Below are 18,543 nucleotides of genomic sequence, written 5' to 3'. Positions count from 1 at the left end.
TTGCACTAGTCCACCCTGATTTCACAATCTTGTTAAATTATGAACCCAAATATATCTTTTTTCCATGGAGGTTTTTTTTTTTTTCTGTCAGGTATTGTGGTCATAGTATTGGTTGCAAAATACTCATCGCACACAGCCCAATAAAACACACACACATGCACACACACACACACACACACACACACACACACACACACACATGCACAAACACACACACACACACACAAACACATGCCGCACACATGGATACACCTTGCCTCAATAAGGAAACACTTTCCTTTACATATTTAGGGGGTCATTATGAGAAGATGACTTTGAAAAGGTCCTGGCCAATAAAAAGGAACTGTATGCAAAAGCTTTTGAATTGTTTTGTTTTATTGTTTAGTGCCATTTCTTTTCTCAAAGTAACCTAATTCTGAAGTTGGAAACGTGGCTGTCTGTGTGGTGTTTGCTACACAGGTATGAAGACTTGACTTTGATGTCCCATACCTACATTAAAAAATGGTTGACATGATGCCTGTCTGAAATCCTTACACTAGGGATATAGAGACAGTGCAACTCCTTAGATTTGTTGGTGAGCTAATTTTGCTAAATCATTGAACACCATGTGCGGAGAGATACCCTGTGTCAGAAAATAAGGTGGAAAATGGTTAAGGAAGAGGCCTGGCATTCATCTTTGACCTCTACATGCACATATGTGCACATACGCATGCAGATACATTAATACCATAATCACATACACACAAAGTAAACAATCCCAACCAGCAAAAACAAACAAACAAACAAAAAAACCAAACAAACCTAAATGAACATTTAGCTTTTGGGGAGTAGTATGTAGAAACAAACTAGCCTTTATGACTTGCTGTTTTAATTAACCAACAATTTACCACAGATTATTTTCAATTGGTAGAATGTCTTCACTGTTGACCTTGCATAAACAGGAAGGGAGCAGGTTCATTTCATTTCATTTAATTGATTTCATATATAAAAGGAAAGTAGGGTGTTTGTACTTATCAACATATATCTCATTAACTAGAACCCTACACAGCTTTTTTTCATGAAGTCATTATTATTTAGGAGACAACAAGAGGCAAATTTGTTTGCAATAGACTGCTTATATAATAATGCTGAATAATTGCCTGGATCTAAAGTCAGAATCTCATCTGGTTGAATATGTAAATGGTACAGTAGTGTTCATTTTCAGTGTTCTTTTAGTCTAGTGATTAAATGGCAGATTTAGAAAACCATTGCTGGGGAGGTGGTCCGCGGGCAGAAACCAGGAGCTCTTTTTAGCAGCTGTTCCCACTTGGAAGCTCATGGTGCTGCTCTTCTCTGACTTGGAGAAGGTAAGAAGAAGCTCCCAGTAAGAACTTTGTCCTTTCCCTGCCTTCTGTCTCACGTGACAGTCAAAATGAGAGCGAATTCTCCCCAAGGACAGTGTTGTATTGCTATTTGACTTATAATAAGTGTCAGGAGGATACTACCGGGGAGAAATGAAAACTCAACCTTAGCAGGACTGCTCTTGCTGGGGAAGCAGATGTCGAAATAAACCTGCCTAAGCTACTTATAATGGGGAAAGTCTTTCCCTGCTGGCAGCAGCCCATAAGCATTTCTGCTTCCTTTAGTTCCCACAGGGGACATTATCTTAAGACTATGCCCAGGACAGTGCTTCCGTTGTCATCTTGAGTTATTCAACTCACTGCATGTCTAAGCCCCTTTCCTCTAGATGATTGTAAGATGAGAGCGTGAGGTGCTGAGTGATACATGAATTCTTGGTAGTACTTAGGCTGTGTCACTTACTGTAGTTGTGAGCAAAAACTGTGGGTGGGAGCTCCCAGACACCAGCCAGAGTCTGGATTCCATGACAGGCAATCAGGAAGAATAGCCCAGTGACACTCTGAATAGATTGGATCCTTCCTTCTGTTGCATTAGCTCGTGTCACATTGTAAATCTGCTGTTATTTTTTGAAGTAAATATAAGTATTATTATTCTTAGTGATGTCCTGATTTTATTCTTACCAGGCCTTCTTAAAGATCTATTGAATATGGAATTAAGCAAATAAGTTCAGAATAAGTAGGTGATGCAAACTGCTGTTTTGTTTGTTTTTGGGTACACATTGATAAAAGTAAAATGGAATTTAGAAAGATTTTATATTGAATTCATCAGTATCAGGGGTATTAGGTTCAATTTAGATTCAGATCTAATGAACTTTTCTCTTTTTCTCCCCTTTTGAAAAGTAGAATGCATGCAACAAAATTAAACATCAACTAACCTGTATGTGCTCACATTTGTCTTGAGGTATGAAAGATGGGGCATTTTCTCCACCATGTGTCAATGCTGTCTATTTTCAGTATAATTGACTTGAAAGCACCCTCCTTTGCTTTTAAACTCAATGGCCCTTCCCTTCCGTAGCAGATAGTTCTTCACTGTGAGGGGGCCTTATGCAGAGTATCTCCCGTATCTCTGTCTTCCTGGATGGCTTAATTCAGTCCCTTGTACCAAACAGGTGTTTAGTGCTTTGTTAGTTGAACAGAACAGACAAGCATTCTGGAGCTGATGTCCTTGAAGATCCATTTATTATCTCTACATGAGTTTCCATATGTTAAAAGAGATGGGAGGAACAACCGATTTTCAACGTAAGTGAATGAAGCTATGAAGGGGGAATTTCAGGCGTGTGATAGAGATATTTGGGGCTGAGTATACAGTCCTTTGCAAGCCTGGGCTTCTTATCTGTTTTTTCAGTAAAGGCTGCCTGCAACTTCTGTTCAAACATTTTGCACATGCTTTGTTGGGGAGAAAAACGAATGTTAACAGGAGCAGAGAATGAAGGCTTCGAATTTGAATGCCCCTGGCCCTGAATATTCCCTCTACCATGTCTAGGCCGCTGACTTAAGCATTCGAACAGAGGATTACAAGCTTAAAACTGAAGCTGAAGGTCACATGACTTTGTAGCATATCATAGGCATTCAACAATGACTGCTATTTAGCAAGTGGTTTTGTCTTTAGGAGGCCATAAACTACATTTACATAATATTTCTAGGTGTTTATAAATAGCTAAAAATTCAAATGAAACAAAAACACCTCAGTCTTTTAAAAGTCGTTGAATTTTTAAATTGAGAAGTAATAATCATTGTATACATATAAGGTAGAATGGGGTTATCTTGATTCATTTGCGCATTATAGAAAATTTAAATGAGGATAATTAACAAGGTTGTTACCATCTAACCAACTTAGTTTTATTTAATTTTATAAAAAATTTGTAAATTTTGGTTGGACAGTGTACTGTATGTCCCATACTATCTCCATTTTTTAAAATTATACCTATTTATGATAATCTTGAAAAACTGAGGTTTCCTTATTGCTAATTGATTCACAAGGACTCCTTGTTTATGCTTTTGCCATTTCCCAAAAGGCTTCATCTCTTTCAAAAAATACCTATTACTTAATGATTTCATACATGAATACAATATCATTATCTACCCATTTCCCACCTTCAAGTCTTCCTGGAAGCCCTCCCTCACATTCCCCTTCCAATTTCTCCTTTACCCCCTTCCCTCAATGGTCAGTTTAGTGCTTTGTAGTGCACATAGGTACAGTGTATCATCTACTGGAGCATGGGCCACACCAATGAAGAAAAGATGATGCTCCAACAGCAGCCATCAATTATGAACACTCTCTTGCTAGGAAAGACCCCCATGAACTCACTGTGTTTCCATACTGGAATGTTGACCATCTAATTCATGCAGGCCTTGGGTTGGCAACTCCAGTCATTGTGAATCCAGAAGACACTGTTTTATGGAAATAATGCCATAACTCTGGCTCATACAGTCTTTCTGTTCTCTCTTCCATAATGTTCCCTGATCCCTGTGGGAGAGGCATATAGAATAAGTATTCTGTCTCCGGATATTCGTTCGAACAGTCACTTGAATTGCAGTTTGACTAGTTGTGTATCTCTGAATAAACTGCTCCCTGCCGCATGAAAATGTTTCTCTGATTATGGGTGAGAATTGCCCTAGTTTATTAGTATGAGACTTTAGAAGACTATTTGATATAATGTTCTTTAGAAAAAATAATAGTACTCCAGTCTATGTCCTCCATAGTAATATGTTTTTGGTCAGTTACAGGAAAAGTTCCTTCTTTTGGGACCTTAAGTTCAACTAGAAAGTTATTGGTTACTCCTGTAACATTCATGACAGTATTATAACAATGATTTGCTGTGTCAGACTTATTGAGAAAAAAAAAATCAATGTTTTAGGAATCTTTCTAATGCAGGTAAGAAAAAAAAGGGGATCTACATTGTTTAATAACCTTCAATGTAAGTTTTATAAAGTTAACTTTTCAGAGTTGAAGTCACTGCCACATAACATGGCTATAGGTTTAGATTATGGAAACAAAACTTGAATGATGTTTTTCCCATGGAAAATTAAACTTCTAAGGGCAACACTGGCAATCCTTGTTTCATGGACCTGTCGCTATCCGAGTTATACCCAGGAATCAAGACTTACTGAATATTCAATACCTGCACTGTGCTTACATTACAGGTAATTTGCTTCTGGTAAGTGATGAACCTTGCTATACAAATTCCTTTGGATAATCTTCACAGCAGGGAAACACAGTTTGAAAATCACTTAGCTTTTATTGACTCTTTGAGACAGCATATACAAACTATCAAGAAGACAGACCAAAGAAAGCCTGAGTATATTTGCAGTAGAGAAAAAGAAGGAGTAGGAAGAGGAAGAGGAGGGGAAGGAGGAGGGGGAAGAGGAGGAGGAAGAAGAGGAGGGGAAGGAGGAGGGGGAAGAGGAGGAGAAGGAGAAGCAGAAGGAAGAGGAGCCATGGTGTTTTCGTTCTTTTCTTCTCCATCATAATATTTTCTGGAATGATCTCTACCTGAAGTTACTAAATTTATTTACTTATTAGAATTATAAGTAAAAGGAAGTCTGTTATTTTAGCATGCATTCCTAACAGATTAAGGAGGAATGGGAAACTGAAAATACCCTTGTTTATTTGTTCTGATTTGCAGTTAAATTTTGCCATCGAAATTCACCTTTAAGACTGCACCTGCCTCTGGGGTCACGCTTCCAAAAACATACTGTTTGGGACGAGAAAGTCAAAGTACACAGTGGTCAACCATAGACTCCTGAGGAGCTCTACATTTTGAAAACTTTAAAAGAATTTTGAGACTGAACACTAAAGATTTCTTGGATCTAAAGGTTCCCTCTTATCTCTGCAGTAAAATATCCTTCCTAATCATGTGAGTCGGCAGCTCAGCAGGAAGAAGTCTTCCTGGAGGAGCTGCATTTGAACTTTCTTCTTGTCATTTTCTCTGTGCTCACAGTGGCCAGTTAATTTACAACGTTTCTTGGTGGGGACAAGCTGGAGGGCTTCAGCAAGGTGGCACTTCATTCATCTCTGGATTAGTACAGAGGCCACAAGATCAGACCCAATACAAATACTGCAGGGCAAATAGAAATCTACAGATTCTTGAGCCACATGTGGAAGGTTGGAAATTCTTCCTCCATGACAAATGTAACAAAGCCTACACATTCTCTAGGCTAGAATTGCCAGGTGGTGGATGGCAAGTGTGAGGCCAGCCTGGGTTGTGTTGTGAGACCCCCATCTTAAAACCAAAAATCAAAGTTGACAGTAACCCTGTAGAGCCTGTTGTACCAACTAGAGCCTCATTCACCTCTCGTGTACCATGTCTATTAACTACAGACACCTTTTTTTTTTTTTTTTTTTTTTTTTTTGCCTGAGGACCCAGCTATACCTCTCTTGGGCATTTACCCAAAAGATGCCCCAACATATAAAAAAGACATGTGCTCCACTATGTTCATAGCAGCCTTATTTATAATGGCCAGAAGCTGGAAAGAACCCAGATGCCCTTCAACAGAGGAATGGATACAGAAAATGTGGTACATCTACACAATGGAATATTACTCAGCTATCAAAAAAACAATGACTTTATGAAATTCATACACAAATGGTTGGAACTGGAAAATATCATCCTGAGTGAGGTAACCCAATCACAGAAAAACACACATGGTATGCACTCATTGATAAGTGGCTATTAGCCCAAATGCTTCAATTACCCTAGATGCCTAGAACAAATGAAACTCAAGACGGATGATCAAAATGTGAATGCTTCACTCCTTCTTTAAAAGGGGAACAAGAATACCTTGGCAGGGAATAGAGAGGCAAAGATTAAAACAGACACAGAAGGAACACCCATTCAGAGCCTGCCCTACATGTGGCTCATACATATACAGCCACCCAATTAGACAAGATGGATGAAGCAAAGAAGTGCAGGCCGACAGGAGCCGGATGTAGATGGCTCCGGAGAGACACAGCCAGAATACAGCAAATACAGAGGCGAATGCCAGCAGCAAACCACTGAACTGAGAACAGGACCCCCGTTGAAGAAATCAGAGAAAGAACTACAGACACCTTTTTATGTGATTAAGCTGTACCACTATGGTGGTTTGAAAATGCTTGACCTGTAGGGAATAGTACAGTTAGGAGGTGTGGTCTTATTCAAGGAAATGTGTTATTGTGGGGGTGGGCTTTGATCCAATGTGGAGAGAGAGTCTCTTGTTTACATTCAGAACAAGATGTAGAACTCCCAGCTGCTTCTCCAGTCCCACAGCTGCCTTCAGGCTGCCATGCTTCTTGCCTTGATGATAATGGACTAAAGCTCAGAGCCTGTAAGTCAGCCCTAATGCCAATGTCTTCCATATTCCTATTAGGATGGCTCATTAAGCCCCACTTAAAGCATTCCACTGCTTTCCAAATCTCCCATCCCCAAATCCACAGTCCTCCAAACAAAAACGTGGTTAGGTCTATCACAGCCATGCCCTTACTCTTGATACCAACCTCTGTCTTAGTTTGGGCTTCCATTGCTGTGAAGAGACACCTTGACCAAGGCAGCTCTTATGAAGAAAGCCAGAACATTTAATTGAGTCTGGCTTATAGGTTCAGAGGTTCAGTCCATTATCATTGAGGCAGGAAACATGGCAACATGCAGGCAGATACAGAGCTGGAAGGGAGTTCTACATCATGTCCTGAAGGCAACAGAAGACTGACTCTCCTGCACTGGGCATAGCTTCACAGTGACACATTTCTTTCAACAAGGCCATAGCTCCTAATAATATAGGTCTTATGGGTCCATGGGTCAAGCATATTCAAACGACCACCACAATACATTTGTGTAAGCATATGCTATTGGATTAACACAATGGCAAATTCAATGAGGAAGCATTTCTCAGAATATCTGCTTGTCATTAATTGATATATTTATGTGGTTTTACTTTTACCAGCATGTTTAGCTGTTGACAATATATTATTTTATAATTCTTATTCAGAATTACCTTGAAATAACTGAAAATGGCATTAGCACTTAGGAAAATTTCAGTGTTTACATCTGGAATGATTTCATTTCTAGGTAAGACAACATTTTGTGGTAGGATTTAAGGGTTTCACAGGGCTTTTTTTGGGGTGGTGGGTCATCAACTTATCTGATGTCACCTAGACTATACATGGGAGAGGAAAGACATCTCTCAGAGTTGCAGAGTAGTTTAACTAGTCAGCAAATGGCCATGCCCATATCTTGCTGGAAGACCCCCCCCTGCCCCGCCCACGTCTTCAGTTCCTCTGGGTTTTCTCCTCTGGCCTTAGGTAGGTCTAACTAAAATTGTCATAATAGTAGATCTTAAGAAGAATGGTCTCAGTGAACTTTCAATCATATATATATATATGTATATATATATATATATATGTATATTTCTCCCTCCCCACCTCCCCATGGCTGCTCACTGAGTGACTAGACTGCTCCAGGTGGCCAGACTTTTTTATTATTTGAAAAATCCTTCAAAGTTCAAATAAATAAACACCACAAGTTAACTATACTTCTCTCTATTTTCGTCACAGAAGTACAGAAAAGGCATTAGGGAATAAAGGTAAAATATCATGCTGGGCTGGTGTTTTTCCACACTGATTGACTTTAATGCCAGTTGCAGCAGGAAAGCTGTCAGTATGATTGGGTGGGGGTAGTTGGGTTCCAGGTTTCTTTCCATCTGGTTCTTCACCACTCGGCTACTAAACTTGATTCTCTTTCCCTGCATTTGGCTACTTGGAGCTTCCAGTCCCATGTGCGTCCCCAAGAACCTGCAAAGAAGATGCCATGGCTTTTCTGCTTTATAGCTCACCCCGTAGTTTTTGACACAGCAAGCTGACACAGTTGTGGTTATTTGCAGAAGACATGCACGAGTTTAAGCTCAGTAAAACTTCCAAAATGTCTAGTATTCAGTGCAGAGTTGCCCCTAAGGCTCCCCTTAGTGGAGGAATCACTGGTTGTTAATGGCTGCTGGAGGAGAGGGAGTCACTTTTCTTTGAAGGGTGACTACTGTTAGGGTGCTCATGACCCAGCAGGTGATTCCAACTAGTAGGTGATTCCATATCCAAGTGTGTGCAGTACTAGTTGATTTACTTTGGGTGCTGTTCATCTTGTTTTTTCAGATAGAATCCATTACGAATAGGGGAATCAGACATATCATTTCTGGTTCTCCAGTACTAGCACACCACCATACCCAGTTTTCATTTTAATGTGTTTTTGTGGATCAGGTCTTCATGTTTGGAAGGAAAGTACTTTGAAGATTAAGGTATTACCTGACCTGTGACACAATTAAAATCATGTCAACATGTTTTGGAAACCATATAGGACCATGGATCTTATAGTCTTTGTCCCCTCTGTCCACTGACTTCTGCTGTTATTTTCTTGATGCTGATGTCCTTATTTCTTCAAGTAGTCAGCTTTGTTCTACTTGCTGATTATGGGATGTCTGCTTTGAACGAGACAGTGGCTTCTTCTTTATTATAATTGTTTCAAATTTAATTAAAGTATAATTACATAATTGCTTTCCTTCCATCTCTTATCTCGCTAGCCCACCATGTAGACCTTCATTCCTTCTGAATTAATGGCCTTCTCTTCTTTAAATGTTGTTGCTACACTTACATAACAAACCAACCGAGCAACAAAAATAAACAACAAAAACAAACAAAAACCAAATACGACCTGTTGATTCCATTTAGCATTGTTTGCATATTTATATATTTCTAGGACTGACCAGTTGGTATTGGATAAGGAACTACTGACTCACGGAAGAAGACTAAGTCTCCCTCTTTTAGCAGTTGTTAATTGCCCATAGCTCTTGGTCTGAGGGTGGAGCCCTATGAGATTTCTCCTGTCTACAGTGGACTGTGAACTTACTGGAATTGTTCAGGTCTTGTTTTGCTCCTGGCAATTATGTTATTGAGATTTCTTGGGCTTAGTTTCTTTGTATCTAGAAGGTACAATCTCACAGGAGACTTCCAAGTCCTTTCTCTCTTACAATATTTATTCCCCCCCGCTTCTGAAATGTTCCCTGAGTTTTTAAGCACAGGATCTGTGTGTATCAGTTGGGTTTGAGTAACACTTGGTCAGTAGTTTCCAACATTTTGTCCAGCTCTGCCTTTCTGTAATGGTCTAACATTACTCCAAAAATGACAGTGGTATCACTTTTCATTGGGTCCCAAAGATAAGGATTTAGAATGAAATTAGGATTTGGACTGATTTAGGGAATTAGCAATAGTAGGCTCTCTTCTTTAAACTTTTGGTTTTTTTTTTCCCTAGGATAAAACTGATGTATTCCACTCAGACTTCTTGGTTCAGGGATTTAGTAGAAGTAGTTGCCCTGAAATTACTACATGTGTGGGGAAAGTTTGGTTTTCATAAGATGTGTCCCTGCACAAGGAGCTGAGTTAACCCCCTAAGACAGGGATGTAAGCATGCATGGGGTATGTTTATCTGTGCTTCTCAAGGTCAGACAGCTACACTGTGCGGGAACTTTGAAGGAGACAGTTACTTCTTTATTATAATTGTTTCAAATTTAATTAAAATACAATTACATAATTGCTTTCCTTCCGTCTCTTATCTCCCTACCCCACCATGTCTACCTTCATTCCTTCCAAATTTAAATCGCAGTATGGCCTTGTTTCCTTTCTGAATCATCTCCTTTCATCATAGGTAATCAAAGAGATCCTTTTCATTCTCTCCTTTCCAAATATCTTCTCTTCTTTCCATTTTCTCTTTTTCCAAATATTTCCTCTTCTGCCAGATTCTTCAGACACACAAGCCCTAGAGAGAGGAGCATAGTCTCCCATGTCCCATCCCTCACACATTTTCAGTGTTTTCTCCTTTAATTTCCTCAATTTAACTTTGGTCAGAGCTGGTTTTTCAATCCTCAAGGTTGGTTCCATCTTGCAGTGGGTTGGTCTTGGTGATTATCTCATACAACTTATGCAGAACAGTAGATCAGTTAGATCATGAGCATCACCATAGCACCACTACTCATCACTCCTTAGATTTTATCCCAGCTTTTCTGAGTCAGATGTCTAATGTATCTGAGGTATCCTTTACCAACACTAGAAGATCAGTTCCCTACCCCACCCCCACTACCTCAATACACAGGATCGAAGCAAGGCACTCACAAAAGCCAGATAAGTATTCCACCATTGAATTATCTCCAGCGTTCATTTTGCTTTTTATTTTTATCTTGAGACAAGGTGTCACAAAATTATCCAAACTGGCATTGGACTCATTCTATATCCCTGGTAGGAAATTTGGTCCCCATTGCTTAGCTTCCTAAATGGATGTGATTCCAGACCTGCATCACCAGGTATGCCTGAATAAGATGTACTTTTAATCTGCATTCCAGAATTCAAAACTCAATCATTGGCTATTTCACCAGTCACTATGTTATAAAGGATGTTCTCTCTCTCTCTCTCTCTCTCTCTCTCTCTCTCTCTCTCTCTCTCTGTCTCTGTCTCTCTCTGTGTGTGTGTGTGTGTTTGTGTATGTGTATGAAAGAGACAGAGACAGACAGAAAGATAGAGACAGAGACATAGAGACACAATAGAAAGACACAGATAGATGATAGATGGATAGGTAGAGAACTTTTAAGTTGTGAAGGCACTTGATTATAAATCTACAGAAGCTAAATTCATAATTAGTAGATCATTTCTCCTAGAGGTTATCAATTGAAATTAATATAGTCCTCCATGTGTTCTTAGACTCTTAGACACCTTTTCTCTGATGTTTTCTTTGTGAGAATATTGGATATTCTTTCCCCACCTGTTTACATAGCCTCTTAAATCCTTAAGGTGGCAGTAACAATCAAAATTGTATTTAAAGAAAAAACTCTAAATAGTGGAAAAGCAGGGAAAAGAGAAACCAATCCCTCCTGAAATGCTCTATAATTTTGCATTTTCTGCTTTGTGGAATTATATCCATAGCAGGATTATTCATTATTAAGAGATTATTTCAGCCTGGAGTCTGTGTGTCAGTAGATTAAGGCACAGAGAAGATTAGCTGCTTACATTGTGGGTTGCAAATAAGTTCCTTATCTGATCATTAAAATATGTTGCTCAAGCTATTTTGATCATAATTATTAGTTCTGTCAGGGGCTTCTGCATGTCGATTCGGTTTCAGTTTATCATCTGTTGTGTTAGGATTCATCTCTATCGTACCAGACAGAGAAGAGTGGGTAAACGTATATTGGTCTTCAATGGTTCTCAGTTCTCTTCAGTCACAAATTCATATATTTGAAAGTATTTAATTTCAAAACTTGCCAAAATGATACTATTACTAATAAATATAATTTAGAAGCTAGTATTTACACTCTACAATGTGTTGGATATGATATCAGCCACAAACTCTGGCAAGAGTCATCATCTTATCTCTGTATTAAAGACAAAATTCAAAGCAGAAGAATGGAATGAGTTCCCTGAGTGCACAGAGCTAGGAAAATACTCATATTTTTCACTCCTAACTCTACCTCTGCTGTTTGTCAAGAAAATGATTTCTTGTGTGCTTGGCCAGAGAATAGAGTTCTTAAATTAATATGCTGTCACAGTTTAGCAAAATGAACACAGATTATAAGCCTAGGGGTTCAGACATTTATTGTTTCTGGCAAAATATAAAATCTAAAGAGAGAGAAAATTTTTGTTTTTAAAATGGGTTAGGTGATTTTCTCTAGCAATACAACTATGCCTCAGACAAGTATTTGAGTGTGAAGCAATGTGTTAGATGCATGGGTTACAACATGGAATAAGACACAATCACAGTTCCTGGAGGAAATTTAAATGTTGTGACAAATGTGTAAACAAACTACTGTGTAGACCAGAAGGGGAAAAATCATTTATTTTACTTTACATGAGAATGGATTCTCAGAGTACACAATAGAATTGTCTGTCCACATTTTCTCTTTTATGAAAAAAGGAAAGGTCTTCCATAGCTATCAAAATACCCTTCTCACATAATGGCGCTCATGGTAGGTTTTGGAAATGTAAGTTTGGGGAGGTAAGGCATGGTGGCCAGGTCCATTGGCCTCACTTTGTAGAAGTACTGTTGTCAATAAATTCTAAATTGCATAAAAAGGTGTGAAACCTGTTGTGGAATTGGGGTGGATGGCAATGGTTGGAGACAGTGAGGAGATGGTTTGTGCTCCTGATCTTTCTAAGGTTAAGCACTCAGAATCCAGGGAAAACAGAATCCTCATTATGTCAACTGAGACACAGGATCCACAGGCTTTTCCTCATTGGGTTTGTCATTTGTTAAGTGGGAAGTTACTTGAGTCTATAGTTTACTTTAAAATTAGGACTAGCTAAGATGAGCAAGGTGGTACATTCTTATAATCTCATTACTTAGAAGGCTGAGGCAGGAGGTGGGCCATTGAGTTCAAATTCAGTTTGGTTACACAAGTAGACCACATCTCAAAACAATAACAACATGAGATTAGGTCTACCTGAATGTCCACCTTAAGAACATTATCATGGAACTGGAGAGCTGGGTCAGCTGGTAAGCACTGGTGTGAAGGACCCTGGTTCAGTTCCCAGAATCCACACAGAGACTAAAAACCCTTTGAAATCTCAATTCCAGGGAATCACATATCCCTTCTGTACTTCCAGACGCACAAGACATGCATATGGTTCACATACATACATCAAGGCAAAATGCTGATACACATAAAATAAAAGAAATCCATAGAAGAAAAATGTTGTGCTTGAACGTAAATCATGCAGCCTCAATGGGAAGCATAGAGTATCTAGAAGACCACTCCATACTCAGGCCATGACACAAAAGAACAGTCCCACAAACAAAGATGAATTGCTCATTGGTTGGATTGAAACCAATTGGATTAGGTATATGGTGAGAACTAAGAGATTGTACTGGGTGTGGAAGTGCTTATTTTTTCTGTATGAATGGGAAGGAGTCACAGATAGGGAGGCTTCCATTATTTACTGACTTGTTCAGTCACATTATGTGTTACTTCTTTTTATATGAAAGTACTGCATAAGTAATTTATCATAACAAAATTAGTAGTCTACACTTATTATGGGGTACGGAGATAACTTGTTACTCAATAAAAAGGAGCTGAATTTGGATCTCAGCACCCACATAAAAACTGGGCATATTCTAAACATTCATGTTTATATCCATGGGTTTGTCACGCTCTCAACTTTGATAACAAAATGTTCTGTTGAGTGATAGAGGTCAATGTGATGCTTGTAACTGTTCAAAACGAAGAGAATAATGTGAGTACCCAGAGGTATATGGGATACCTACATTGGTGCTGTTTCTGATGGCTCTTGGAACAAGTTGCTCTAGCCTTGATATGCAGAGCTGCATAAACATGCACATATACCACCACCACACACACAACACAGTAATACATGTTTCTGTTTCTCACCCAACTCTCTCTTGGAAGGAGGGATGGAAAGATTGTGAGTGCTGTTGCCTGTATATGACATGGTGGTTACACACAAGAACACTAAAAGTTGGTGGCTACTTTTGTAAAACTTATGCAAGAACAAGCCACTCCAAATTCTCTCATAATAGAGACAGGGACTCCCAGGGCTTTCTTTACCCTAAGCTGGCTTTTGGCCTTAGTAGCTATTGGCAACTAATGGGTTCTGGGAGGAAGGTAGAAACTGGCAGGTTGCCCATGCCTCTGTGGATGACTTCACACCCATGCACATATGAGCAGCACTAATCGGACTTAGTGACTTCTAAAATCAAAGAAGACATGAAGCTAGCAGGGAAGTATAGTGAGAAGAGTGCTAGGAAAGTAGTATTGAGGAAGTGGAGGTGAATATAATTAAGATATTTTGTATACAGCTTTGAGAATTACAAAGAATAATTAAAGAAAAACAGGGCATGGTCCCATGCACCTATAAACCCAGTTCTGTGGGTGTTAGAGTTGGTGTAGTCACTGGCTTAATGGCCATCAGCCAATGTCTGGGTTGGGTGAAAGATCCTGTCTCAAAATGAAATGGGATGTAAGAGAACAGGACCTTCAACAAGGTCCTTTAGCCTTGATGTGCATAACTGCACAGATTGTACATGACACACATGCACATATGACACTGACACACATATACATACACATATCACATTCCTACATACATGTGTCAAATGAAAACTATTATATATATATATTTTACAGATGAAGAAAATAAGTTATGAAGGCTTTGAGTGAATTAACCAAGTTATTTTGAGCATATTTCCTCCTAACATCCTGAAATGGAGTTCTTTGACTTCATGTGAACAGTTGAGTTTTTAATTAATATTCTCAGAAGAGCGAATATTTCATGGTCTTAGACTTGTGCTTTTTAAGCCCAACTTTGTCATGGACCAATGAATACTTCTCTTTTTTTATGACATAACAGCAGATCTTGTGTGACTGAGGTCTCAAAGTTGGAGTGAAATATACCAAACCCCAAAATTACTAACAACTTTTGCAATGGAACATCTCACTAGATGCCTCTCCCAGCTAAAAATCATACTATACCTCATACGGCTTGAGCTTTCTAAGACCTCAGCCCTTGCAAAGGCTCCCAGATGGCATACAGCTTTTATCTTGTAGTCTTGCTCCAGATATGAATATGGAAAATAGCCAATGAGGACATTAGAAAGCTCTGACTCAAAAAGCACAGCTAAACGCTGCCCTGCTGAGTGTCACTGTGAGGAAATTTGGGGTTCAGGACTTTTTCTTCCATTTTTAAGTCAGGAGTCTGAGCAGAGAGCCTGAGGCGCCTCTCAATTCACACTCCTTGTCCACAGAGAAGCATGTAATGTGGACAACAGTGGCAGCTGAATGAATTGCTCTGGCTTACTCTGCCTTTCTGCATCTGTCTCTGCCACCTGGGTAGAGCCACTGTAAAAACCCACTGTCATTAAGGGCATCTCAGCTGCAGGCTAGAGTGGTTGATGTAATTGAGAGCTTCCTGAGTGTCTAGGACTTCCCGAATCCCTGACAGGCTCCTTACTGCTCTTTGCCACTCACAGTCTGTGGTAGTTTTGAATAAAATGTCCTGTCATAGGTTGGTGATAACGGTTACTCTGCTCCTGGGAGTAATAGAAACAACCTGTGTTCGCATTGCATTTATGTGTCTCTCTCTCTCTCTCTCTCTCTCTCTCTCTCTCTCTCTCTCTCTCTCTCTCTCTATCTATATCTATCTCTATGTATGTATATCTATATCTATATCTATATCTATATATATTGGTCATACTCTAGAGGTAGATTTTTGATGAGAGATTTTTCTAGCTGGCTTTGGACTTTTGTGTGTGCGTGTGTGTTCTTTTAATAGTGAATATTCGAGTGAACACCAAAAAGAAATGTATTTAAATGGAGCTTAGTTAATGGTGGACTTTGATTTTGTATTAGCTGTTTACAGTTTTTCAACTGGGGCTTTTTTTCCATTGGTATTTGGACATCTGTGTACAGTGAGGAATGTACCGCTTCAAAGAAAAGAGAAGCTCATGCTGGTCCTTTGTTGGTTGAGAAAGTATCTGAAAGGTTAGTCAGGACTATTTTTGTCTGTACATTTTCTCAGTCCTGGACTACCTGTTAGTCAAAAGATCCCTGGCTGTCTCTGTTGTCCTGTCTAGTCTTCCTGTATCACTATTATTTTTTTCTTCTTCCAGGTGGGAACTCGACTCCAGCACACTCTGTCTTAAGCTTGGTGCATCAAAGAAGCTAAACAGATCCACTGTAGAGACCATGCTCTCTGCTACGTTTAGTCTTGTGTAAACAAAAAGAGTTGGGATATGAAAGTTAGATTTTTCCAGAGACAGCTAACAGTAGTCAGTTAACACAGCCTGAAAACAAAATAAAGGAGCAAATGTTGACTAGATATGTGTGTGTGTGTGTGTGTGTGTGTGTGTGTGTGTGTGTGTGAGAGAGAGAGAGAGAGAGAGGGAGGGGGAGGGGGGAGGAGGGGAGAGAGAGAGAAAGAGAGAGAGAGAAGAGAGAGAGAGAGAGAGAGAGAGAGAGAGAGAGAGAGAGAGAGAGAGGATGAACTTGCAGATATTGTTTGTACTCCTGTTTCTTCTGTTTGATCAGAACCCTGATTGCACAGTTGTGTTATACATAATCAGGATCTGGCTATACTGTATTTGTGAGGGACAGTTTAGCAAAGTGTCTCCTTGCAATTCATTTCCCACTTTTCTGCCTCATTTTCTTTTTTCTCCCACTACCTTTCTCAGCAAAGTTCTCCCAAAAAGCTTTGGGCATCATTTTCTATAGAACCTTGCCAAGACAAGGGGATGTGCTAAGGAACTGTCCTCTCAGATAATCAAGTAACATAGTGGCATAAATTAAAGCGTAGCTTATGGTGTGTAGAAATTATCCAAGAAATAAGCAGGGAAGGGGATTTATTTATCTAAAACAGGGCAGTTAGAGCTAAGACAAGTGATGGTTAGAAACAGATGATGCAAAGAGGAGAGGGAAAGATTACATTTCTTCCAGAGCTTATAGAAAGTACAAAAAAAAAAAAAAAAAAAGCCACAGAGCCAGCAGTGTGGCTACCTCACAATGAGATAGGCAGGAATCCAATGCAATGCAGTTATTTTAGGCAATCTGACCACAAAATAAATTAGGGCAAGGGATAATCCAATATTCCTTAACATAAGAAATATGAAAATTAGTTACTCACAGACCCACCACTGTGACTTTTTAAAAACTGAAATATTATAGATAGCTGTGCAAGTAAAACCAATTCAAACTCTATGAGACTTCCCTGTCAAAACCAGACCTGGAAGGTCATGAGCTGGAAGATTCCTTTATGAGATGCTGATGCATATATCCAAGGACATGTGACTCACTCACATCCCCACAAAACAAGGTCTGGGTTGCAGAATACAAACTCAGTTGTTTTGAGGATCAGACAAAATGTTAGGCACATTCTAATTTATTTTATTACTATTATTTGCATTTTTTGGCCATGATCCAGAGTCTATTTTGTGGGTTGGGAAACTGAGGCATTGAAAGGTAAGATAACTCTGAGAAGTTTTTGTTAACAGAATCATATGCAGATGTGTATTAGTTAGTATGAGGGCTTGGAGTCATTAAAGATGTCTTTGATGAGGAGACACATATATTTGAGGAGACACATGAAGGGTAAGGAATAATCCAGACATAGAGCTGAGACAAATAGGTACACCAAGACTCCAAATACAGGAAATAGAATGGGAGAATATCTGGGTTCAGGAGTGAGTTTTATGAAAACTAAGTAGGAAGGAGACATTGTCAAGAAAGATATTAAATGTGGTCCAACATGAGACTGGAGAGTAAGATAGGCTTAAACTGACTCTTATATGTCATGGTATCAACAGTGAACCACATTCTGGAGGTAATGTTGGCTAGTAAAGGGCTTTAAGAAGTTTAGTGCTTCGGAAGAATGACTTCAACCATATGGGCTGGAGAATGAACTGGAGAGAAGGAAGGAGAATGTGAATATGCAAAGTAAGAAGAAAAACATTGTTAATCTACCAAGAGGTGGTAGAGATTTAGGGTGGGGCAACAATGTTGGAGTGGAGACAAATGGAACATTTCAATGTTTTATCTTGACAACAGAGACAAAAGAGTCAAGGCAGGAAATGTGGCTGGAGTCCAGTTTTTTTGTGTGAACATCTATAGAACTGAAGATAACTTTTATTTAGATATAGCATAATGTCCAGGTTCATGTCTGTCTTAAAATAAAATACCAGAGCCTGAGGACTTTACAAAGCAATTTTTGTCAGAACAGTAGAAATTGAACTAGTATATCAACTATCCACTATCACCTTCTAATTGTGTATACTGGTCCCATCCCTTAGTATTTCATAATGGCATGAGATATCAACATGCATTTCAGAGAAGACAAACCATATTCAATAGTAACTGCTTAAAGATTCCACTGTCTGGAGTTTGTGTCTTGGGTGACTCATGTTTCTTTCAAGGAGGATGTGACTACAGATTTGACAGTTGATGCTTCTGTGATTATGTTCTAGTCAGCAGAGATGGAAGGGACCTTTTGATGATCAATATAGCTCTCAATAAGCTGACTTTGAGATAAATCAAAGGGTAGAGGGTTCTTGAATGGGCCAGACTAAATCTGATAAACTGCATCAATGAAGTTCTTAATTTTCCTGGAAGGTATGTCCAGGGGCAGTTAAGCCAAGCAGAG

General features: G+C 39.2%; 1 pseudogene; it reads left to right on the top strand.

The window, feature by feature from the left end:
* Nucleotides 1–1,316: 1,316 nt before the first annotated feature.
* Nucleotides 1,317–18,543, top strand: part of LOC116900510 — a 30,328-nt pseudogene continuing 13,101 nt past the window's right edge.

This window comes from Rattus rattus, chromosome 5 (genome assembly GCF_011064425.1).
Source record: "Rattus rattus isolate New Zealand chromosome 5, Rrattus_CSIRO_v1, whole genome shotgun sequence".
NCBI lineage: Eukaryota > Metazoa > Chordata > Mammalia > Rodentia > Muridae > Rattus > Rattus rattus.
This window is presented reverse-complemented; position numbering and strand designations above follow the sequence as displayed.